Consider the following 26,823-nt stretch of genomic DNA (forward strand, 5'->3'; position numbering starts at 1 on the left):
CTCATAAGTGGGAGTAAGGCTCTTATAAAAGAGGTTCTATGTAGAGTTGGAACAGTTTGCCCTCAGTCTTCTGCCCTGTGAGCATGGAGTATTCTCCAGAAGATGCATTAATGAAGCAACATCTTGGAAGCCAAGAATAACCCTCATCAGACAACTGAACCTACCCTTGGTCATTGATTCCTCAGCTTCTGGAACATGTGAGGAAATAAATTTCTGTTCTTTCAATTACTTGGTCTGAAGTATTTTGTTGCAGCTGCATAAATAGACTAAGACACATTCATCACTCCATCTCTAGTGACTAGTACCTAACAGACACTTAAGAATGATTTGCTGCCTGACTAGCCTGCCCCCTTGTTACGGTTTAGATGAGGTGGCCCCAAAAAGATCAAGTGTGAGATAATGCAGGAACCTTCAGAGGTGAAATTATTAGGTTCTGAGAGAAGTAACCTAATCCATGGTTTAATCCACTGGTGTGGACTAACAGGGTGGAAACTGCAGGCAAGTAGGGTGTGGATGGAGGAGGGAGGTCTCTAGAAGCATGTGCTTATGGTATGTGTTTTGTCCTGGTGAGTTGAGCTCTCTCTCGCCCTGTACTTCCTCGTTGCCAAGTCCTGAACTGCTTTCCTCTGTCAGGTCCTTCTGCCTTGATGTTCTGCTTCACCTCCAGCCCACATTCTATGGAGTCCATTGGTAACTGACTGAGATCTTTGAAGCTGCGAGACCCAAATAAGCTTCCCGTCTTCTACATTGTTCTTGTCAGGTCTTTTGTTTACAGTGACCATAAAACTGACTGAGACACCCCTGCTTCCTCACCATCAGTGTCTGAGGCAACTGGTGAGTCAGTGACTTATCAGTTGGACTCTGGAGCCAGGCTACCTTCACTTTGTACCAGTTGTTCAAAGTTGAACAAACTGATTAACATCTCTGTGCCTAACCTTGCTTCTCTGCAAAAAGGGAGATGAAACTACTACCTACCCCACTTTTGATTAAGACTGAGTGAGTTAATACATTAAAAGCGATGAGGACTTTAGACAAGGAGGAAGAGCTCCCTAAGTATATGTTGGTATGTGCTAGACAAGTTCTTTTTTTCCATTATAATTTAATTTTATTGGATTAATAAGCTAATATATAGCTTGATTTTTAATTGGAAAACAATTTAAAAGTTTTAACATTATTCAAACCAATGTTTTAAAAATGATCACTTCCTTTCCTCCCCACTTCCCTCATAAGATGAAGGAAAAAAATACATTAGCATCTCTATTCACCACAGTTATAATATGGCTCATAGTTATGCCTCAGGCCTGGATGATAACTGGGAGAAAAAAAGAGTTTATTTGTATGTGAAATGAAAGTATCTGATATTTCATTTTTTTCTCCTACACTTGCATTAACATCATTACTTATGATTTCTCAATATTTGAATGTAACCAAAATTGTGATTTTCTCATAAGTAAAAAAAAATCAGTATTTTTTTGTTTTATATTTTATTGCATTAACCAGAAATTCAAGAACATTATATTTAAAAGATGAAAAACAGGCTAGGTAAGTTCTTGCTTGTTATCTTCTCTATTCCTAACTACCTTGTCAGGTTATTTTCATAAATGAGGAAACTAAGTGAATGATATTTTAGTGACTTGATCAATTTGCAAAGTCTTGTAATTATAAACCTGAATTCAGGCTCAAGTATCTGAGGAACAGGCACACCATTGCCATCTCAAAAACATTGCTGCTCTCTTCTCACCTCTACAGTTCTAATGTCACCTCCTTTCTGTGGAGAGAATTTTACTGTTATAAGAACACTGACAGAATGTTATCAGGACTTGGCTCCTTATACACTTATGCTGGCCCAACTAATCATGTACAAGTTGTTATCTGATCATCCCTGCATTGTATGTAAGGAAAATTAAAAACATTACCTATTAATTTTTCTAACCCAGGGTTCCTCAGTCTCAACAGCATTGACATTTGGGGGGCTGCATAAGTCCTTGTTGTTGGGGCTGTTCTGTGCATTGCAGGATGTTCAGCATCATTCTTGCCCACTACCAACTAGATGCCACCCACCCTGTGTCACAATCAAAAATGTCTCCAGACATCTTTAGCCCGCGACCAGCACCAGCTTCATGAATGAAGGTTCGAAAAGTGAGAAATCTCTAGGGAGTTTTGAATTGAAGAAACAAGACTCTTAATTACCTTTAAACCAGCTCCAGGACGGCTCCTCCTAGCTCCAGCCTCCAGCCACCTGTTATGGTAGCGAGGTTTACTGAAGAGGCTAGCGAGAGAGAGTGAACACACCAGGGAGTGGACTTTTATTGGGGAACAAAAAATTCTGGGGAAAATCTCATCCAATGAAGATTAAGTGGGGCAGCGTCCCAAGGTCAGGGGCGACGATTGAGTAGTGGCCAGACACGCCTCTGCACGGACAAGCCCTCGGACCTGAGAAGGGTGGGGAAAGCTCTGGACACAAGAAGTGCCTAAGCGCCTCTCGCCCAGCCAGGGAGGTAACTCAAATCACGTGCGAGGATGGCCTCCCACAGGTATCTCCAGATATGTCCTGGGGAACAAAGCACCCTTGGTTTTGTCTGTTCTATCTTATTCTATCTCCCCACTTTCAATCACCTCCATCTGACTTCCTGTCTACTGTTTAGCCTCTCCTCTAGTCTTCCAATTAGCTGTAAGGACAGACAAAAGCAGTAGTCCCTTTCAAAATATATTCTTTCCTGGTGTCTGAAATATCAGTAATAGAGGTTAAAGCATAACGTCAAAGAGTCTTAAAACACGCAAACCTATGGAAAAAATGATATGTTACCAATATCAAAAATTATAATGGTTTAGTTATAATTTTTATTATTTATTATTTATTATTAATTTTATAATGGAATCACTTTTGTGTGGCAAGCATATGATAGGATAAACATGGAACATGATAATTTATATATACATATGTATAATATATACATATTATATATACATATATATACATATTTCAACAGAATTTAATATAATGCTTTATATATAGGCCATAATAAATATTTGTTGAATTAATAAGTGGATAGATGAATGAATGAATGAATAATGGGTTAAAGAATGAGTAGATGTGGAGACACCAAGAATAGACTATTTTTCAAGAAATATTATTGAAAATCGTTGTTGGAAATAATTTTACTTTTTTAGGCTGAAGAGGAGATCTGGATATGTTCAAATTGGTTGTAAAGGTAGGAACCAGTGGAGAGGGAGATTTTACTGATTTAGCATGAATTGTAGTACTTAAAGGAATTAAGTCCTAAACAAAATGGATAGGAGTGAGATCAAGTTGCCAATTGGGAGGACTATATTTGAAAAAAAATATTAGTTCTGTCTTTACTTTTTTCTTTTAGAATTATTTGTGTAGAAAGCAAAATATTTTTCAAATAAAAGTAGGAGGGCCGTAGTACACAAATTCATCTCTGTTGTTGCATTGAGCTTGGAGTGGCTTGAGTTAAACTGATCTACTCTCCTGCACTTGACACTTGCAATTAAGGACTATTCAACGTCAGCCATCAACACCTGCTATTTGTCTTAGATTTTTTTTTTTTAAACTTGACACTGTTTTCAAAGATTCTATTTCTAAATTACAGATTTCCGTTTAGAAAGCACACCCCCTAATTTGTAAAAGGAGATGGTGTGTAGTCGAATTTAAAATGCAAAAGCTGGCTTGTGAGTTTATATTTTAGTTTTTAAAATTCTGCGTATAAAAAAAAAAACGTCTATGGAAAGAATCCAGTTTCTGTGTTGGATGAGGACATGTTGTACTGGATGCTGAAATCTGGAGATTTGGAAAGCAATTTATAGATTTGTCTGTGACCAGCTAAATTTAATCTGTTTGACAAGGATAAGTTACAAATGACTTGTTTAATAGATGAACTCTGGAAGATGAAATACAAATTATTAAATTATTAAATTAGAAAAGGATGAAAACAGGAATAAATCCTCTTTTCTTTGCCAGTATAAGAAATGGCTAAACAGATTTTGAATGTATTTCCTGGACCGATACAGGATCAGATTAATAACGCCAACAGCAAAGAGGATGATCTTTTGTTGTTGTTGTTTATAATTGATAAGGCATTTCTGAGGTTCAAGTGTATATTGAAATCAGGGTGCCAGGAGGGCAGAAAAGGCAAGCACTATTTTCCTAAAACCGCAGGATTCAAAGTGCTACAAAATATGAGTTCCCAGTGCCAAGAGGTGAGCTGAGCTGGAAATAGCTGCAGTGGCTACATCCATGATGGCCCTCCTTGTATTTGAAAGCACTCTAGGCAGGAATAGGCCTAGTGCCCAGGAAAGAGAATGGACAGTGTCTCTGAGGCAAGACATAATAACATGAGAGTGGTGAGGAAACGACCATCACTAGGGATGAATTTTTGGTAACTTACAATATCATTTGACTCTGATGTAGAGCTGGCAGAATCTCCTGGACTTGCAACATGTTCAAAGCTGAGCAATATCATTTTCAGTTGCCAATACGTAGATAGAACAGGGCTGTCTCTGAGGGGCAAAGAATGAACTACGTGCTGTGCTGTGTTCTGCTTTCTTGTCCTGTATCTAGACAATAGCCAGGTAATGTTGGGAGAATCATGTTCTCACCGGACCTCAGTCTTCTCACCTGTAAGATGAATGCTTCTGGCTAGGTGGCATCTAAGATCCCTACGCAACTATATTTGATGATTTGAATGAAAGTAACCAGTTCGCAGGCACATGCAGAGATAGAGTGGAAATAAGAATGAAAGAATCTAAAAGTAAAGAAGAATATGGCAAAGGCATGGCAGGTCAGTAGGAAGGAAGAAAATGTAAGATGAAACAGGAAAATGAGGGAAGGAGATGTGGTGAACAAGCACTACAGCTGCTTTGTTGGTCAATGAAAGAACTGATTTCAGAAGACCAGAAAAGACAATTGTGTTGCAAGTTATCTTTTCCTTCAAGGCTGTACAAATCTCAGTTAGATGTTTGCTGTTAAAGGAAAAGTGAAAGTCATGAGGCCATTTTGGTAGGAGAATTAAAGATGCATGAGGAAGGATATTGGGAAGTTGAGGGAGGAGAGAATGATGCCAAAGACAAGGGAACAGCAACCCAGAGTGAGAGGTGAGGCTTCCTACCTCTCCTGCACAGCCTGGTTCACCAAGGGCATTGGCTTCAGTGGCCCTTCTGTGCCAGGTGTGGCCTCCTCTGCCTCGGAAGTTCCTGTTGTATTTATACTTTTCTCAGAGGACTCTGTAACTGAATTAAACCTTGAGAATTTTGTTCATCCCAGTGCAATCTGGGATTCCAAGGAGGCACTTTCCATGCACTTCAGTTCACATTTTAACTACAGTGTGCCTAAGTCAGCATCCTCAGGAAGAATTAGGAAGATGCGCATTTTCAATTCCATATTTATGTTTGAAAGCACATGATGATGGATGAATCTATTACTTAAGGGGGTTTCAATAAGAGAGGATTTTATTGTTCCAAAACATCAGTATGGAACATCTCAGCCAAACACTCCTCCATATCCAACAACAAGAACCACAAAGAAATAAAGACAGGAATAGATTCATAGAAAAAAATACAATTGGTAATATTGAGATGACATTTATACCATCTCAGGAAGAGAGTTAACTGAAAAATTTCCTTTCCTGTGAAGTGCAGAAATCTGTGTTCCTGCTGTTACTGATGTTCATTGTTCCAATGTACAAATTGCAAATTCCCTAACTTCTAGAATCTTAGGCAGTTTTTAGTATTTTTACTTTTGTTTTGTGTTTTACTGATATTTGGAGACACTGATGACTAGTGACATTAATCTATCAATAAATGTAGCCTTGTTTTAAGTGGACTAGGTTATAAAATTGATCTTAGTGTGAAGACAAACAACAAAAATAACTATTTAGGCATGGTTTGAGGTTGCTTTCACATTAGTTGAATTCTAAAGCAGGCAACAAGTTAGGCAAAGGATATCTGTCAGAAAGGATCCAAAGGGAACAGAGCATCCAAGGTCCTGTCCTTTCACAAAGGAGTATTCAACTTCCAGTGGTCCATGCTTCTTGACCTCCACTATGGGAGGCTCTCAGGCTGAAGGAGCTCAGAGCCTGGTTTTTAACACAGCACCATATTCATACCAATGCCTTATCTCGACTGCATTATTTTTTGTGCCATACCATACTTCTGTGTTTTTGTTTTTTACCCATCACTGGTTAAAGCAAATTTCATCATAATCTAAAGTATTAAGTTTTCTTAATTTCTGTATGTGTTACATTGGCTCACTAGTGATATCTTAAGTGTTCAGCTGACATGTATGATTTATTAATGGAATAAAAATTCTTAATAAATGTCAAAGAAGTCACTTTTATATGATAGTTCAATCACCTAATAGACAAAAGACTTTAGACATATTCCTTTTGATGAATTATATGCCCCATTATAAATACAGAATCAGTGAATAGGTACAGATCTATGGTTGTCAAAGTCATGTATTACCCAAGTTCTTGGAGACCAGGGCAGTAGGCCAGAACATTTACTACCAAGCCCCTATACTCTTGTGAGATTCCTTAACCAAAATTACTGGCAAACTCCTCTGATAGATTGTATTGCTGTTCCCAATTTCACACACATGCTGTGTGGCACTATATACATTTATAGCCTTTGCATTACCTCCCAGTAGAATAGGTGGGGTGTATGTTCCCACCCTGTTGACTTCAGATTTAGTGGTATTTCTTGAGTTGGCTGACAAAATTTTAGCAGATGTTACATGAACTGAGGTTCCAAATGTGTTAGCACAGTTAGGTGCGGTTTCTTGTCCTTTTGCCATCTAGATGAAAATAGAGCACTCTGGGAAGCCGCTGGTCCTAGAAAAAGAGGCATGTGGAGCACATCTGAACCTGAACTTGATCTGTGGCCTACAGCAGATGATCCTGGCCAAGTGTCTGTTTGGGGGAGCTGTTGAGATTTTAGGGTCATGTATTAGACAACATTACCATTACAGGTCTCTGGCTAATCTATGAGAATAATATTTACTTTTCTGAATTCAGTTTACAATGAAGTTTTAAATTTCTTTAGTCCTTTAAATAATAGATACATCTAAAGAAATATTTTGGGTTACCTCTGCCTTATCTCAGTAAATAACAAACTTTTGTTGAGGTAGGAATCTCAGTTTCTTTTGGAAGCATTTTCTTGTTGAGTTGTATGGAAAATGCCAGAAAGCTTATTTGAATGGCTCCTTCTTCCCCCCTGAATACATAATTTTTAATGCCATTCTTAGACCCAAGGTAATGCCTGATGTATGTATTTGGAAATACAATATGGGTTCTACTGCTTTAGATAGTACTGTGAATGAAAAATTTGAAATAACTTTTAAAATCCTTTTTTTAGCATGTAAAAAGGACAATTTGAAGAGTCTAATGCAATTTTTCATCCTGTACCACCTTGCTATATTTGTGCCCTTCCAGCAGGCATTATCACAATCTTTAGCCACCGTATCAACATTTCCTGCTCAACTTGGTATAGTTTGAGGCAGGTTCAACTCAGAATAGGTTCAGCCATGGCATATGTGGGCAGTGTGTAACCACTTATCGCCTCTGCCAGCAGGTGGAGCTGTACAGTTAGATGTGCTTCTGCAGGATCAATCAGCCCTCACTTCCAATGGCTATCTTCTCACAACCACCTTTCAACTCTTTTGGACTAGTGATTAAGTTGTGTGTGTGAAATAGGGCTACCTACCCGGCACTTGTCAGCTTGTTTGGAGCTCTGTTATGCTCCCTAGCTTTTCAAATCCTCTTCATTCTGGTAGCCGGTCGGACTCTTCTCTCTCTGCCTACAGATGGATATATTTAGCATTTCCACGCACCTGACTCTTAACATCATACTATGATTTTGTCTGAGGTTCCCAATGTTTCACAGAGAACCTCCTCACACCTAACGTCACTCTGTTGGCCATACACTTATATATCCTCTCTTGGAGTATTGATTGCTCTATTGGAAATGTAGTCCTATAGGTCTGGGGTTGTAGCTCAGTGGCAGAGCACTTGCCTAGCATGTGTGAGGCACTGGGTTCGGTCCTTGGCACCACATAAAAATAAATAAAATAAAGGCATGCTCTCCATCTACAACTAAAAAAAATTAATAAGAAAAAGAAGTTTCCTTAATAGAAAGAAAGAAAGAAAGAAAGAAAGAAAGAAAGACAGTCCTCGAGTCGAATGTCTTCTTTAGGTCATACCTTTCTTTGTTACTCATCAACCCGAATTGCTGATATTCCTCCTAATGCATGTTCATAAGTTATGACTTTTGATTTCTGGGTCTACTTCTAAAAGAAAATTTCCTCACATGTTAGTTTGCAAGGTCTTATTACAAAATACCACAATCTGGATGGTTTATACAATAGGAATTTACTTACTCACAATCCTACAGACTGAAAGTCCAGGATAAAGGTGCTGGCAGGTTTCTTCTGAAATCTATCTCCTTGGCTTCACATAAAGATGACTGTCTTCTCTATGTCTGCACGTGGTCATCTGTCCATGTTGTCTTTGTCTTCTTCTCTTCTTCTTATAAGGACACTGATTGTAGTGGGTCAAGGCCCAGCCTAATGACCACATTTAGCTTACTTACCTGCTTAGAGACTCAATCTCCAAATAGTCACATCCTGAGATACTAGGGCTTAAGGCTTGTACATGTGAATGGGTAGTCCACAGTTCAGTTCATAACATCACATTTTTCCAAATGAAAATGTTTCATTTTTTCAGTATTTGACTCAATAAAACTTATCTGAAGAAACTTACTTGAACTTCAAATAATGGTCAGGTGACATATAACTTAATCTTTGATTCGTGATGTTGAACAAGGAGAGAGTCCCTAATTTTTTGGTTTTCTAAAGATGGATTTAGTCCCCTGATTACTTATTTTCAGGATTATTATAATTGGATTATCATCACATGCCACTAGCTAGGCAAAATTACTCAGTAAGTAGTGATTAAATTATGTGCAGTATTCATTGCTAGATAATTCAGAAATGGGTAGGAGATGGAAGAATGGTGATAAATAAAGTGTGACTAGATGCAGGGTCCCTTACCAACAGCATTATTTAAGAGGAAATCAATGAAAGCTTTACCATTCATTTCAAGCTTCTGATATCTCTGTGCTGAGTGAGAGTCTTCAGGACATGAATTCTCTCCTCCGTCTTCCATCCCCTCACCTGTAAATTTATTTTGTCATGCCTATTTCTCCATTTTATTTGGAATCCACTCCTTTACATGCCCCAAATAGCATTCTATCTATTCCAAATTCTCAGGTTCTTCTCTTTCCAGACTTTGTCTCATCCATTTTTCTCCATGATCATGGAGAAAAATATCCACCCCAAATCCAATGACTTAAAGTAATCTATTCAGTTCTTGAATCTGTGGGTGGGGTGATTTAGGCTGGGTTCAGCTGAGCTCTTCTTCTGGTCTCAGATGGGCTTTTTCACAAGCAATCACGGATGGGCTGGGGAAACTACATCCACACCCCTTTTGCCTCTGGTTTCTAGGCTTCACTCTTGCCTAATTCCACAGAAACTGATCCCACATAGAGCATAGTTCCCTACTTTTTAAAACCAGTGGTGGATTTTCAGATCTAACCTACTTGGCTGTGCATAACATTTGGTGTTAATTATAGCCACCATCTTCTTGAAACATTTCTCTCCTAATGGCTTCCAAGAATTCTTGCCTTCTCTAGTTCTTATTTCTAAATCACTCTGATTTATTCTACTTTTCTTATACCTTAAGTACTGGTATTTACCAGGGCTCCACACTCAGAACTTATCCCACTCTATGCTGTCTCCCTAAGCAGTTGTCTTCACTTCCATGGGGGCAGCTGCCAGCCCTTCTGACTGAATCAGAGAGCTGAGAGTACTGGGCTCAGCGAAGGTTCTGTTGTGAGGACTGGTGGAACAGTTATGCCTCATCCCAAATGATGGTTTAAAGAACCATAATTTAGGGTGAAAGCAAAGAAGATAACCTGGGGAGGGAATGAAAAGGGATCACCCGGTGATGAAGGAAGACCAAAGCATATCTTGAGTGAGAGCAAAGCCTAAGATTAGAGAGGAAGGGATGGAGAAAGAGAGAACAGGCAAGCAGGAAAGTGGGATCCGGTGGACGGTGATTGCATTTTCCTCTGATTTGGTTCTATGGTGTATCTTAGGAAAATAGCTTTAAGTTCTAGCCCTGCCCTAATGGAGTTCCAGGGGTGGTGGTCATGGGTATTTCTGGTGTGTCTTTCATGAGATACCTCTTTATTTTGATGGATGAACCTAAGGCCTATGTTGGACCCATGATCAGGTTGCTCTCACAGGAAACTTGTTTCTACCAGCAGATGCCCTCCCCTCATGGCTCCTGTCTGACCCATGTATAGTTTATTACTATCAAATTATCCACCCTCCAAGAGTACCCAGACTAGGAGGAGGATTCTGTTTGGACATATTGGTCAGATGAGTACAGAAGAGGCACCACAACAAATCACAGGAAATGACAGAAGCAGTTTCTATCACTAACAGATCCCAGAGAAAAGATGGCAGGCCACAAAGGCCAATGGAGAAAAGGGAGCTGTTTGTGTCACACAGGTTCAGTGAGGTGTAAGAGAGATAAGAGGGAGAGAAAAAGAATCGGAGGCTTAAGCCTTCATTGGGGTCCAGAGTGCTATTCAAGCAGGTTTTCTCCAGTGGATATAAAGAGACTTGCAGGAGTTTTATGGGAGGTCACTGTGCCTGAGCAGTGATCACTGTGGCATATCTTTGTAGTCCATGTGTATAGTGGGTCAAGGGAGTAAGTCAAGCAGGTTGTGTGTAGCTGTCCACCAGAAGGTGGTCACTAGGAGGCAGTAGAATAAAGTAGATAGGCCACACTGAGGAACTGGGAAGAAACAAGAGAACTAGAGAGTGGATCAGTGGTAACCAAACTCTGCTTCTGGCATGAGAACGTCCAACTTCTATTCAAAATCAATAGTGAAGCAATTATAAAACTCCCTCCAATGATGTAATAATGGGGACTGCATGTGAATAATGGGTGGGCATTGTTGCCTATGGCAGGCTTTGCAGACTCATTCTACATTCTAAGAAGGGCCAGTTTTATTTAAAAGACCAGAGGTATGTTTCTTGAAACCATAGTAAGTTCTTAGTACATTCCAAGCTCTGTTGAGGGCATTTGGGATACAGCAGCAAAAGAAAAACAAAACAAAACAACAACAACAACAAAATCTGCTATTGCAAAGTTTATGTTGGGACTGGGGATAGGAACAGATCATACCAAATTACATAATAAAAAGTGAAAATATCTTAAAAGATGATAATAGCCATGGGAAATTTTTTTCCAATGGAAAAAATAGTAAGGGGCATCAAGAGCTCAGGAGTGAGTTAAAATAGAAAGGATGATCAGGATTAGCATATTAAGAAGATAGCATTTTAACAAAAAGCAAGATGAACTCCAGGAATACTGTAAAAAAGAGAACTCCAGAGAGAGAATACAAATATCTTGGGCTTAAGGCCTTATGGGGTTGGAAAATTAAGCTGCAGACAGCATTACTGAGTCAGAGTACCCAGTGGTAACACACAAAAAGCAGCTGAAGTCCCCACGTGCCCCACCAAAGTCCAGAGATAAGCTGACGGTGGACTGGTAACCCAGAGAGAGCTTGAGGATACAGACAGTGGTACTGTCTTATAAACCCCAGACCTGGGCAAGGCTGGGGTGCAGATGCAGGGAGGAGATCCAGAGTCTGGTGCCATGGCTGGACGTGAGGGCAGTGGCCCCGTGTGAACTCAGTGCCCCAGACTGAACTCTTCTTCACAGTGCCCGGATGTCAGAGAGGCTCTTTAGTAACTTAAGCTCCCATAAGGAAGAAGAGGATAAAGGGGAGGGGGCTGAATTTAACTATTTTCCCCAGATCACTGGATTTTAAACTGAAAGGAAACAGTTACCACAAATTGGAAGCATTATGTTTGCTTGCTTTTTTGTTCTTCAACAAAAATTGTAGCTCATTTGCCAACTTAAATTGAGTTTTACTTTTAGTCACACAAGAAATATAATTGCCATGTGGAATGTTCTGTAGATGAAGAGAAAATAGCAGTTAGTTGAGAGAGTGTTATTTCAATTTTTAATCATTGAAGGTCACACATCAGCTTGTTGACAGGATAATATTTGTTCATCCATCTGCTATTTATCAAATATTTATTGGGTACCTCCCATACATAAACACTCTTGTCTTAGACTAAAACTGAATTGCAAAACTTTATAAGACACTAATCTTGTCCTCAAGGGGCTGACACTGTATAATATAAAAATTTTTGTTATGGGAAATATGTTAAATAGGCTTTTAAAATTTGTTTCCAAAGGAGCAGAGACAGATTTGAAGGTGAAAGTTATTATTTTTGAGCAGTTTTAGACTTAAAGGAAAATTGGTTGAAAAGTAGAGAGTTCCCATAATCTCTCACCCAAATCTCAATTTCCCACATTATTAATGTCTTTTTTTACAACTGATGAGTCAATATTGTTACATTATTAAGCCTGTTGTTTTAATTGGGCCATTTTTGACAAGTGTATTACAGTTTAATAGAGAGTATTTTCTCTGCCCTAAAAGTCCTCGTGTTCCACCTCTTTATTCCTCCCTTCCTCCAGTTCCCTGGCAACCACTGAGCTTACATCTGTCTGTATAGTTTTGCTTTTTCCAGAAAGTTATTTAGTTGGAACCATAGTGTATGTGGCCTTCTGAGATTAGCTTCTGTCACTTAGCAATAGGGATTTGTTTCCTTCATGACTTTTTATGACTTTTTTATTGATGAATAATATTCTATTATATATATATATATATATATATATATATATATATATATATATATATATGCCAGTTTGTTTATCCACCTACTGAAAGATATCTTGGTTGCTTTAAATGTTATTTTTTAATTTAGTTTTTCTTATGTCCTGTGACTAAATCTTATTCTTTCTCATTTAATTTTGGTTGTTTTCATTGGAAAAGCATTAATGTAATGTTATATTAGTATTCATTTGATTGCAAGTGACAGAAACATAAATTGAACGAATTTAAGAAAATTGCTTAATTACTCTGTAAGGACACAGTTTTATGCATGGAGCCTGAAGGAAGGAACAAAGCTGAACTTTGGGAAAAAGTAGAACTTGTGTCAGGATATTTCATCTTGATTGTAAAAGTAGATGTGTGTGTGTGTGTGTGTGTGTGTGTATGTGTATACATAGACACATCTATGTTATGTGTGTATTATATATACATATGTATATTTACCCATGCATATGTATTATATATTTTATACCCATGCATTATTAAGCCCATAGTTTTAATTGGGTTATTTTTGACAAGTGTATTACCGTTCAATAGACAGTATTTTCTCTGCCCTAAAAGTCCCTGTGTTCCACCTGTTTACCCATGCATACGTATCTATCAATCAAGTCATCTTTATATATGAACACTTGTTGTTGTTTTTTTTTAATTCTAAGTCTTTAGCTAATGAAAGAAACTGGACTTATGTTCTTTTTTGACATCAGATATAGATTTCTATGAAGTTTTAAAAAATTAAGAATCTATGGTTTAAATACTCTCTAACTAAAACTATACACAACCTTTCTGAAGAGTGGAAAAAAGAGCAAAGATAAAAATAGCCAACTTTTTAGTGATTACATTTTATTTTATATTTCTAGATTTTTACAAAATACTTCTGATGTTTATGTTCATCATAAATAATATATTAAAATTTAGATCTACATCCGGGCAAATTGCAATAACTTCAATTAGTGCATTTCAGGACTACTATTCAGAGTACAATGCTTGCTCCTTTATTAGATTGCTGCTGAAAACAGAAGGGTAAGAAAGACTGTTCAATATTCTTTGAATAATTTTATCTGACTTCATTGTAAACTATACCTGCTTTGGTTTTTGGGCATTTTGGTTTATGACTTGTCATTGAAGTCATTTTGGAATGAATGAAACAACAATGACAACTGGCTCATATTGCATTTTCAAATATTAATGTTTGCTAGCTGACTAATTTAACAGTTAAGGTTAGAAATGTCAATATAAATATGTTGTGGTTCTTGTGTTTCAATATGTAAGGGTAGAAATGCCATTAGATAGGCAAGATGTAACAGTAGCTACTGGTATTCCAAGTACCATCATTTGTCTGTTAATTCAACTAGCATTTGAATAATTGTCACTGTATCTGAATCTTTTACCCATCTGAACTTCCTGAACAATGGTACTGCTTTTTTTAAGATAATATCTATCTTTGTATCCTCAGTATATACCACAGCACTTGCTTCAGGGTAAGGACATAATCAATATATATTGAGTAGAACTGAATTGACTTGTCTGGCTCTGATAAATAAAGAGTGATTGAAAGGTCCCTGTATGCAGAGACCTATGCCTAGTGAGGCAGTAAGTACCTGTGGAATATAATATTAGCAATGTACTCCCTTTAATTCAGTAGCTACTATAGGCTAAGTACATTAAGATAGTATGTTTAGGGCATACAACAACTTTTATATGTATTATGAAGGTGAACTTCATAATATATAATACACAAAAATTTTAAATAACTTGTCCAATAATGATATCTAGCAAATGAGTGTCATAATTTGGATTCAAAGTCATACTCTCTAAGAATTTTGTGTTTAACTTCATTACTGACTTACTTGGTGAGTTTGGTTGGCGTGTTTGTATTTTTAATATAAAGCAACTTCCCTTCCTTTGGATACTATAAAAATATACTGATTTTCAATAACATATTTGAATTGCTTGTCTTAGGATTTGGGACTCATTAAAATGTTCACATTGCCTCAACTGTGATCAACAGCAGACATTACAATGCCAGGGCTAGGGCTTCCTTAATTAGCAACATCTTCCTCTGAGTGTCACTAAATAGATGGGTGCGGGTAGGGCCAATGACCTTGGCATTGTGAATGCCATGCTTTAGTCAACTGAGCTGACTCTTCTATTTGTGTAAACTTCCATCAATTTTCAGACTTTACTAATTCTTCCTATTAAAACATAGATCCTGAAAACTCAAATTTAAAAATATATATTTAATAGTATTATACAAGTTAAATGTTAAATACATACATTTAATATCTTTATATACACATACTCATAGAAAAACTTAATTTGGCAAAGCAATAACTTTGTTAGAAATGTGATTTTACAGTTAAAAGAAGGATTTCTTACACAAAAAAGGCTTTGGGTTAGTTCATTCTACAGGCAGCAAGCACCTGAGGCATTTGAGACTAGATTAGTAGGACCTTTCACATCTTTCTTTGTTGAATATCTCTTTATATTCAGGGATTTGAGCATTAGCAGAACCTCTTGTACTGAGTAACAATCCCTTTTTCCCCTGAGATCACTACTATTCTCTGCCACACTATTTAGCAATGACAGCTTTTTCTTAATAGAGAAGCCTGAAGCTAAACTTTTCTCCAAACTATTGCCCAAAGTGTGTTGAAAATCAAGAGCATAAATGAAGTAATCCTGGAAAACAAATAGCTCCAGACTTCAGTATCTCTCCAAAGGCATTAACTCAAAAGTATAACTACCTTTGCTATACAAAAGTCATGCTTTTAAAATTCAGTATGTAACACCTGGTGTCAAGAGAATAAGAGTTCCACAGTTTAGCAATTGTGAATTGTGCTGCTATAAACATTGATGTGGCTGTGTCCCTGTAGTATGCTGTTTTTAGGTCCCTTGGATATAGACTGAGGAGAGGAATAGCTTTGTCAAATAGTAGTTCCATTCCCAATTTTCCAAGAAATCTCCATACTGCTTTCCATATTGGCTGTACCAATTTGTAGTCCCAGCAGCAGTGTATGAGTGTACCTTTTTCCCCACATCCTCGCCAACACTTATTGTTGTTTGTCTTCATAATAGCTGCCATTCTGACTGGAGTGAGATAAAATTTTAGAGTGGTTTTGATTTGTATTTCTCTAATTGCTAGAGATGTTGAACATTTTTTCATGTATTTGTTGATTGATTGTATATCATCTTCTGAGAAGTGTCTATTGCAGGTAAATGGATGAAGTTAGAGAAGATAATGCTGTTAAGTTAGTCAATCCCCAAAAAACCAAATGCTAAATGTTTTCTCTGATATAAGGAGGCTGATTCATAATGGGGTTGAGAGGGGGAGCGTGGGAGAAATAGACAAACTCTAGATAGGGCAGAGAGGTTGGAGGGGAAAGGAGGGGGCATGGGGTTAGAAATTATGGTGGAATGTGATGTATATTGTTATCCAAAGTACATGTATGAAGACATGTATTGGTGTGAATATATTTTATATACAACCAGAGATATGAAAAATTGTGCTCTATGTGTGTAATAAGAATTGTAATGCATTCCACTGTCATATATAAATAAAAATATTAAAAAAAAGAGAATAAAGAGTAATCATGATTCTTGGAAAATTAAGTTTACTTTGCATTGATTTGCTTTGGTTAAGAATTTTTAAATATTGCATCTTTAATCTAACTAGGCACTGCAATCCAATTGTAATATGAAAATTCAAGAGCTTGTCTATGTGAGATTGGAGAAAATTTGAAACATGAGAATTTTATTGTAATTAGTATGCCCATGTGAATATTTGAGATGGGTTAAATGTTTCCTAAAAAGACAACAGAAAATGTATTCATTATAAGTTGAAGATTTTGTTTTGAACCAAAATGAATGAAGTTGAAGTTAAAGGAATAGCATTCTCAAATAGACTAGGAATGAACTGAGGAAGTTTAATAAAGAGAAATGATGCCCTACTAAATAGTCAATATCCTTTATATTATTTATATTATTTCAGTCTTTAAAAGAAAAAAGTAAATATGTGAAGAATTAGAAAAGACAAAATACATTTTTCATGTGCCCAAACTACTGGTTTTCATTTTATTTAATTTTATTTTTGGTATCAGGGACTTAACCAGGGGTCCTTAACCAGTGTGCCATATTCCAATTCCTTTTGAAAATTTTAAGACAGGGTCCTGCTAAGTTGCTTAGGGCCTCATAAGTTGCTAAGGCTGGCTTTGGACTTGCAATCCTCCTGCTTCTGCTTCCCCAAACACTGGGATTATAGGCATGTGCCACCATGCCTGGTGGGTTTTCATTTTAAAAATCTTAGTCATATCTCTGTCATTTTCTAATGCCTTTCACCAAACATCTCACACATGATTCTCCTTCAGTCCTCTTTTGAATTTAAGTCTCTCTTGCCCCAGAAATGAACTATATACAGTTCATGCTGAAATTTTTCCAGGAAGCCATCTTAATATATAGCATGTTCATATGGCAAGGTATTGACTCCCTGAAAAGGACTGGACATTAATTAATTGCTTAATTAATTGATTCAAATTACATAAATGGGAAATCACTCCATGCACTCACCAACCCTGACACCAATAGGCACAAGTCCACTTCCTTTCTTGAATATTCTTGCTTGAGTCAAGAAGTTGTTATATATCCTCTGAGTGGGAGAAACCAACAATTTTTATATAAAATCCTTAAAACATTTGTAACCTGAAGTATTTAATATATCCATTTTTCATTCTTCCATTCAAAATCAGACATTGAGTGATACGGACACAAAGCAAATTCTGGGCCCTAGAGACAATGAAGGAATATGACATGCTTTCTTTCCTCCAGGAGCTACCAGATCAGGCAGATCAAACACGATCAAGGAAACAAACAACATATCCCACAGCCATTGGGGATTAATGTACCAAACTGTTTAGAGCTTTACTGCTAGGATTCTTTTGGGCCAAAGTTCCTTTACACACACGTATTTGTGCTGTTTTGATTAATAAATGTGCAAGAACAAAGGGAACTAAAGAGAATAAATAGAAGAGGAATTTCTGGAGACTATGAAACATCACGAGACCTTCATTGTCTGAGTCATTTACTTACTAATACTATAAAAATTTATTGAACAAATTATTTGGCAGATACTATATTGGATTTACATACTAATAAACTAAATAGATATGAATTCCTCATGGCGAAGTCAAGCAAATTAACAGAAATAAAATCCCCAAACAAAACCCCAACTCATAGGCAAAATATTACATTAAAAACCCAAAACTATGATGAAGAAACCAAAAATGAGCTTTATGTATTAGCTTGAAAGCTAAATGAGGGAAAGGTTTCTGACTAAATAGAGAGCAGGTCAGATGGCAGGACCTGGCTCTGAGTCTGCTTTTAGCTTCTAGATTTTAAAAAAGATAAATGAGGGCATGAGTCATTGAGTCTATCTACAGAGCAAGAGCAGGATTTGATACTTGGAAGTTGCTCAATAAAGATTTGTCTAGTACGTGTGGGAAATAATAGGCAGAGCTCTACTAAAAGGCCTATGCATAGTGAGAAGGAAGGTCTGTGTATCATTTTCCTATTGCTGCTGTAACAAATCACTACAAAGTTAGTGGCTTCATTAAAACAACCCAAACTTGTTATCTTACATATCCACAGTTAGGAATTACAAAATGGGTGTCATTCAGCTAACACTGAGCTGTCACCAGGGTTATGTTCCTTCTGGAAGCTCTAAGGGAGAATCTGCTTCCTTGCTCTATCTTTCCAGCAAACACATTCCTTGGGCCCTGTTCCTTTCCTCCGTCTTTAAAGAGGCAGAGTCCTGTTATACTGCTGTCTCTCTGGTCTCTTCCAAAGCCATATCTCTTTCTTTTACTTTTAAGGACTGTCATGATTAGATTGGGAACACCAGGATAACCAGGATAGCAGATTAGCAACCCAAATGTATCTGTAGCCATAATAACCCTTTGCTGTGTAACCAAACATGCCTACAGGCTCCATTAAGATTATACACACACACACACACACACACACACACACTACATCTTTGGGAAGCCATTATTCTGCCTCTCACAGTTTTCTTTGAGGAGTGACTTTAAGAGGCTAAGACATGAAAAATGGAAGAAGCCAGTCATGAAGAGGTTTGTTTGCATGTGTTTGCACACACATGTGTGTGCTCAGGGCATGCTGTGCACATAAGCTAGTGGGAAGGCATTAAGCAATTGGAGCAACAGTGAGGAGAGAGAGCCTTGTATTAGAGGCCATGTGAAGGAAATCTGGATTTTGTTCTAGATTCACTTAGAAGTGATTGGTTTTAAACAAGAAAAAGATGTGATTTATATTTTAAGATAGTTGCCTTTGTGAGAAGCTGTAAGAAGAGGTAAGAAGAGGGATGGATCAAATAGAGAAGGCAGAGGTTTTTTTTTTTTTTTTTTTTTTTTTGTGTGTGTGTGTGTGTGTGTGAGTTTGTTTGTTTTAACTGCAGGAAGCTAGAAGTAGGACATTTAGAGTTTCAATTGATATTCCTGGATGACAATTGATATTCAATTAATATTCAAATATTCAATTGATATTCCTTCAGCTATAGACTCGAGGGGCTGTGGAATATCAATTGGTCAGCCTGAGGTTCTTTCCCTCTGGTCAATTAAACCACTGATCAGGGGAGATGAAGGATTAGAAAGAGGTAGATAAGAGCAGGTTGGAAGGGGCCTGAGCTGGAGTGATCATTTCTTCTCTGAACACATTCTTCATAGAAAGTCTTTCCAGGTCTTCAGACATACTCAGGAGGTCTTGGTGGCAGATCTGACCCTGAGTCTGCTTTTGACTTCTAGATTCCAAAGAAGATTAATGAGTACTTGGACCAGAGACTGAAGAAGATGTCAGGATCTGAGAAGCTGATAGCATTGTGGCTGCTTAGAGATAGCTAAATTTAGCAAGTCTGTTAACTTTTGGAGTCTGTTACTCAAAGTCTTTATGAACTAGAAATGTTCATTATCTCCATTTTAAGAACTATTTTTAACACAAAAAAAGGAAACACATTTTGTTTGACTTTATTAGTAGCCATGAAACCCTGGATACATGGAAAAGGTAGAGAGGCACATGCCATCATTTCCTCATTAGAGGGAAAATTCATGGAGCACAGGGAGTAGTACCTCTGGTGTGTTCTGAGATTCCTTAAGCAGCTCCAGGCCAGTGGTGACAATCAGTGCCGGAACTCTGGATGGCATCAGTATTTGTTTAATAAATTTCTCTCATCAGCTTCTTCAGCCTGTATTACTCATTAAAATGTCTGTAGGTAAAGCAGCTTATGGGTGAGGGGGTACATATGGAGCTCTGTACTGTGTTGTGATGTTAAGGAATTACTATCGAGACTGGAGAGCAAGTAATGCCGCCAATATCTTCCACTATTAAGATATCCATACCTATTTGTCATGCCAAGCATGACCTGGAACAGGTGACTTGGCAGAGTCTCAGCTGCAAGCAGATGCTTATTTGGATGCTGATTAAAATTCATAAGCCATGTGCCTTTTTCCTTTGGTTATATGCTTTGATAAGTTATTTGTTAAGCATCTTCCAAGTGCATCCATTACCAACAGATTAAAACTCTTTAAGAAACAATTTACTGCCTTAACAGAATTACATTGTTTTGTATGTGTCTAAAAAGGAGGTCATTGTCTAAGGAAGTCTCCTGAACCAAGATATTCAGCATGGGATTTTTAAAAACAAAATGAAATGTGCAATGTGGACATCTCAGCTGTTTGATGTCAGGAGATTAAACTGCCCATCAGCCTAAGGTCCTGAAGTCCTACCATCTTTCTGAAAGTCTGTCGTTATGTGCCAGGAGTAGGATTCTGCTGTGAGTGACAGAGGAGTTACAGGGTTCGGTTTCCTCTTGTTCTTCCAGCTTCTCTCCTGTTGCTCAGCATTCTGGGAGGGAGTCAGAATGTAGCCAAATGTGTCAGGACTGTCATAGGAGGGGCACAAGCCACTGGCAACAATAGGAGACAGATAGCAGAGTGAGGGGAAGCGCCCTGGGAGAAACTGTTGAGGGTACTTACATAGCTCAGAGCTGGTCTGTATGTGGAGGGAAGAGAACTTTGGAACTAATGGCTGGAGCCTCCTTTCACTGCTTAGGTGCAGGGCAATATTAAAACAAGCCTGCAAGCAGAACCGGAAGGACCGAAGCAGCCTCGGAATGTTTGGCTCAACTGACAGTGGACTGGAATTGCCAGAAATAGGCACAGTTTCCTTCTTTCCTTGATCCATTTTCCTTGCTTTCAGTGTATTTCAGTAATCCTTATTTTAAAAGATGTAGGAAGTTATCATCTCAGTAGTACTTAGAGACAGAGATAGAGACAGTTCACTGTGGCTAAAAAGAATGAACTACATTGGGACTTTCCAATGAGAGAAAAACAGATGACAGAAGCAGAGCAGTGACTACCAAGGGGGAGATTCTGCTAAGAAAGGCTTTTGAGGTTCCCAGAGGAGTGACTTATGCCTGTAATCCCACAGATTTGGGAGGCTGAGGCAGAAGGATTTGCAAATTTGAGGCCAGCCTTAGCAACTTAGCAAGGCCCTAAGCAACTTAGCTAGAAACTGTTTCAAACAAAAAATAAAGAGGGTTTACAATGTGTTTCAGTATTAAAGTACCAATCCCCAGTACAAAAAAGAAATAAGAAATATTTCTGTGATTAGTGTTGATAAGAACCTAAAATCCATCCTTTGAGTTATTATGCCCACTGTGAATTTTAGCTCAGTTAAATCCTTAGAACTCTCTTCAAGGCATATGATAGCATTCTTTCACTCATTAGAGCAACACATTTGGGTTTCAGGCACTTGTTTTGGTGCTATGCTTATGGAGAACAAAGAAAAAACAATGTAGGGTCCAATCTCCCAGCGATGGCACTTTTTCACCCCTCAGGGATGGCACTTCTTAACCCAACTTCAAGAAGGAGTCTTAGCCCTAAACTTTCATTCCACAATATCAACTTTTTCAACAGTAAGGAATCATATATGGTATCACAATTATCACTAGACTCTGCAATACCCTTTGTACACTCACAAATTCTAAAGAGATATTAAATCAATATCCATGATTATAGAATAAACCTTAGAAAACTTGAGGATCACCACATTAAATATGTGTGTGTGTTTGTGTGTGTGTGTATATATATAAGAGGCATATAAAAATACTAATACATTGCTTTATTTTTTATTTGAGAGAACTTTTACTTTTTAAACCTATGGTACAAAGTACTTCACGAATGTATTGGTTTGCAAAAAGAGAATTCATTTTTTTTGTTAGTATTTTATTAATAATTTCTTTTAAATGTACAAAAATATGTTAAAGAAGCACAAAAATATAAGTAATATTTTTGGCAAGATTTTAAATGATAAAACACATAGGAGTACTAACTTTAAAATTATGACTATAATAATATTAAATTATATTTGTTAATTAATTCAATTTCTCCAGTTGACTATATACTGTAATCTGGTCCTGACTGTGTCCTAGGTGGTCCTGCCAGTAAAAAGACATGATCCTTTCCCTTAGGAAGCTCACAGAACAGTTGGAGGAAGATTACAAGGGAACAATTGCAATGTATAATACTAAAATATCAAAAGAGAGGTTTTATGGATCTTCAAAGAAAGGGTCTGGACCCTGATTGATAAATTTAGGGAGGTCTTTGTAAAGTAGACAGAGATAGATCCCAAACTTTAAAAAATAAACAGGTATCTGCCTGCTGAATAATTAGGTGAAAAATCTTTGAATAAAAAGTCTCAAATTCTGGAAATAATATGGAATGTTGGGGAATCAAAAACAGTATGTTAAATAGGGAGAAAATGCTCAGGGAGATTGGTGACTGAGCCATGTGGTTAGGGAGGTGAAGAATGGGAGAAGAGGCTTTATGTAATATGACAAAGTTCTGATTTAATCCTGGAGCAAACATTTAAATAAGGTAATGAGAATGTCCAATTTTTGAGTTAAGTGATCTTTCTGATGACAGAGAGAATGAATTAGAAGGGCTTAGGGAGTGTGAATTAGTTTCCTATTACTACTATAATGATTAGTACAAATAACTAGTTAAATAAAGCACAAATTTATTATCTTGTGGTCCTGGAGGCCAAGAACCCTAGACTCAGTGTTATGAGAACGATATTCCCTCTGGTGGGTCTGTAATGAAATTGGTTCCTGGCCTCGCTCAGTTGTTAGAGTCTGCCTGGGGACCTTGACTCATGGCCCTCTGTGCCCTCAAAGATAGCAGGTGCCATCTTCAGGTCTCTCTCTCTCTAACCCTGGGCTTTCCTCTTAAGTGAACCCTTGTGATTCCTTTGAGCCCATCTGAATTATCCAGGATAATTTCCCCTTCTTGAGATCCTTAATTTAATCTCTTTTATCAGGTAATGTGACACACTCACAGGTTTTAGGAATCAGGACATGGAACTCTTTAGGGGGACATTATTCTGTCTACCTTGGGGTGGGAGGAGAAGAATGAAATAGGGATGATTCAGGAGACTTTCTCTCATGCATGTTAGCAATAGTGAAGATTTACAATGAGGTCATGGCCAAGCAATTTCTCTGCTAGATGTTTATCAAGAGAAGTAAAAACCCACGTCCACAAAAAAGACTTGCACATAAATGCTTATAGCATAGGAGGCTGAGGCAGGAGGATAGTAGGTTCAAAGCCAGCCTCAGAAACTTAGTGAGGCCTTAAGTTACTTAGCTAGACCCTGTCACAAAATAAAAAATAATTTAAAAAAATGAGCTGGGGATGTGGCTCAGTGATTAAGTGTCCTGGGGTTTAATCTCTGGTATATAAAAAAAAGCTTATAAATTCATAGCAGCTTTCTCCATTATAGCTCCAAATCAAAATCAAAGTGTCCATCAACAGGAGAATGGATGAAAATATTTACACATAATGGAAAACTATTTAGTGGTATAAAGCAACAAATTCCTAATACTAGAATACTAGATGAATACTAGAATACTAGATGAATCTCAAAACCTTTATGCTGGATGAGAAAACAAATCAGACAAAAAGAAATGAATGCCACACGGTTCCCTTTGTTGGAAGTTCTAGAAAGGTCAAGCTAATTATGGTGGGAAATATCTGAACAGTGGTTGTCCAAGAAGTGGCTGAGGATGAGATTACCTGAAAGGGTTGTGAAGCAAACTCAGGGATGAAGGGAATGTTCTGTGTCTCAGCTGGTTTAGATGTTACATAGGGCTTCACATCTATCAAAACCCATCGAAGGCACACTTAGTATCTTAGTAATTCATTGATTATGAATTATAAATCAATTAAAATGTATTGAAAAAATACAATAACAGCAGTATGGATGAAAAGAAGGTAGGTGGTGAATCAAGAGATATTTGGAATCTACAGTTGGCAATAACTAGTGAGTCATTAAATGACTGGGAGAATAAAGAGAAAAGAAAGGGGCAGGGAAACAAATTTCCAAACTGCATTAGGAAAACAAAACTAAAGTTTTTTAGCTTTGGTTTTTAGACACAGATTTCAGTGTGATGATTTACAAAATGATAAAAAGTAACTAGCACCAAAGAATTCATTTATTTAATTTTCTCTTTGGGCTTTAATTCTCAGAACTAAATGTTAGCTATTAATCTCAGATGGGAGCAGTGGCTGAGTTTGGATCTCTGATGTGAAAAATGGGGCTTATTGGATTCAAACTTATTTGTTAAATAGAAATAATACACACAATTAACACTAACTCTGCTGTATTCCGGAACCAGTGTAAGAGGCAGATAAATTAAGCAATTAGTGTGTTTATTTGGAACACAAACAGAAGATGTTTCTTGAGCTTTCCAGGGCTTTTGCCTGCTGTGAGTAGCAGCATGGTCATCAATGCATTCAAACTGATTTGAAGAATAGTTGCATTTAGTTAAACTGCCAATTAATTTGAAAAGATGCTGTTATTCTCAATGTCATCATTCTAAACATAAATAGATTGCTTTAGGGAATCCAGATAATTATTTTTGGAGTCTATTTAAAATAGACAGCATCTGAATCTCAGTTTCCATAATTTCTTTGGCTGTCTAACTCCAAGGGTCTTCCCTTTGCCCTCCCTTCACTTCCCTCCTGGGCTCTTTCCTCCCTTGTCTTTGTAGATGATCTCATCCAGCTCACATATTACCTATATGCTGATAGCTCTCAAGTTTCTATCTACAGTCCAGAATTTTCCACTAAGCCTTAGACTTATATATCACATATTTTCAAGAAGGTTTAGCAATTCAGAGATTTGCAGTTTCCAGCTCAAAGAAACTCTGCATCTATTCTTGATACAGCCAAAATTTGACTACAGGTTTCAGGATGAAAATGGCTTGCACTTCTGATTATATTAATATGCTCCCATTTCTCCCTACACTTTCATACCTCTTCCAAAATTTTTCTTTGGGAAATTCAATTAAAAAGTTTTTTAAAATTTTAACTTTCCTGTTGACAAATACAGCCCAGCCTAGAGACACTGTTTTCTTCTCTACCTACACTTTTTTAAAACTCAGTTTAACTACCAGCTCTTTATTTATGACCTAAGTAGTATACTATTTTAATTAATGAAGTTTTATCTGTGCCCTGAGGCAACACAATGCAAAGGCACAATTTCTGAGCCTTTGCAAAATAAATTCATAAACATAAACCCCTTTTTCATCTAGGCTAATAAAAACACACTAACTTTAATTGACCACGAGATACAGTTCAAAACTGAACACCTTCATATCAACCTTGTGGAGTCTCTGGGGAAACATTTTAAACTAAGAGTGAAACAAAGTCTTACATAATTTTGTTGAATCGAATGGAATGTGGAAGTTCAACCAATTTTTAAAGCAAGCTGAAACATGAAAATGGATTTAGATGGAAGGAATGGAAGCCTCGGTTTGTGTATCTGGAGAGTTCTTCTGGTATTTATAAGGAACAGAATTTCTACATTAGTGTTTTCAAAAAACTATTTAATCAGGAAGAACCATGTTTTCTATTAATTTTCCATAGTGAACTGGAAGCAGCTTTCCATTTTGAGTATCAGCTGCAGAGTGAATGGCTTAAAGAAATAAAAAAAAAAAAGAAAATTCCTTCATGCCAGGGATAAGTTGGAAATGGATAAGGTATTGGGAGTTCTTTTTTTTTTTAAATTTATCCTCATTTTGCTAGAATTTAATAGTCAATATTTTAAGAAGACAAAGAAGTTACCTGGAAATTAAAATTGGTTTTGATTATAATGTCAGACTACATGGAGACCTTAATATGCTGAGGATACTAAATATTGAGAAGTTAGCAGATATCACTTGAGAATACACACCTCTTTGAACTTGCAGAGAAGTTCTATTGCTCGTCATTGGCATTTGCAGGTGTGTAACTGGGCAAGTTTCTTTATTTCTCAGGTTTTTTTTCACTTATAAAATGAGATAAATAATGATAGCAATAGTTTCTGCCTCATGGATTTGTTGGAGAGATTCAATGAGACAAAACATATAAAATACTTTGAATCAAATGGAAATACAGTAGATTCTCAATCAGTGTTGTTTCCCTCTCTCTTCCTCTTCTATTCTGTGAATATTTTCCCTTATGCCTGCATCTAGGTCTTTTTGATAAATTTTCCTTCCATTTTCCTTTATGCTAGATATCATTTTATAATCTTTCTTTCTTTGGTTACTTTATGTGTGGTTTCCTACCATTTTTGTAACCTCATCAGTTCATAAGCATAGCTAAGGGCCTCTCACCTATCTACTGGGACCATAATCTCTTCACTCCTGTTCTTTTTTGGAATGTATTGTCTACTTTAATATGTTTAAGATAATAACCAGCTAGCCACGAGAAATCCCACTTTTCATCTGTTGTAACATTCAAAGAAATTAAAGCCAATATATCCTTTAATTTTATAATAAAAATTCCTTCCAGTTATAAAAGCAAAACATTTTCTCTATGGGAAACTTGAAAAATGAAAGACAATAAATACAAGTCAGAGAAGCTTAAAGAAGTGAAAACTCCTATAGTC

The sequence above is a fragment of the Marmota flaviventris genome, chromosome 7 (genome assembly GCF_047511675.1).
Source record: "Marmota flaviventris isolate mMarFla1 chromosome 7, mMarFla1.hap1, whole genome shotgun sequence".
NCBI classification, from domain to species: domain Eukaryota; kingdom Metazoa; phylum Chordata; class Mammalia; order Rodentia; family Sciuridae; genus Marmota; species Marmota flaviventris.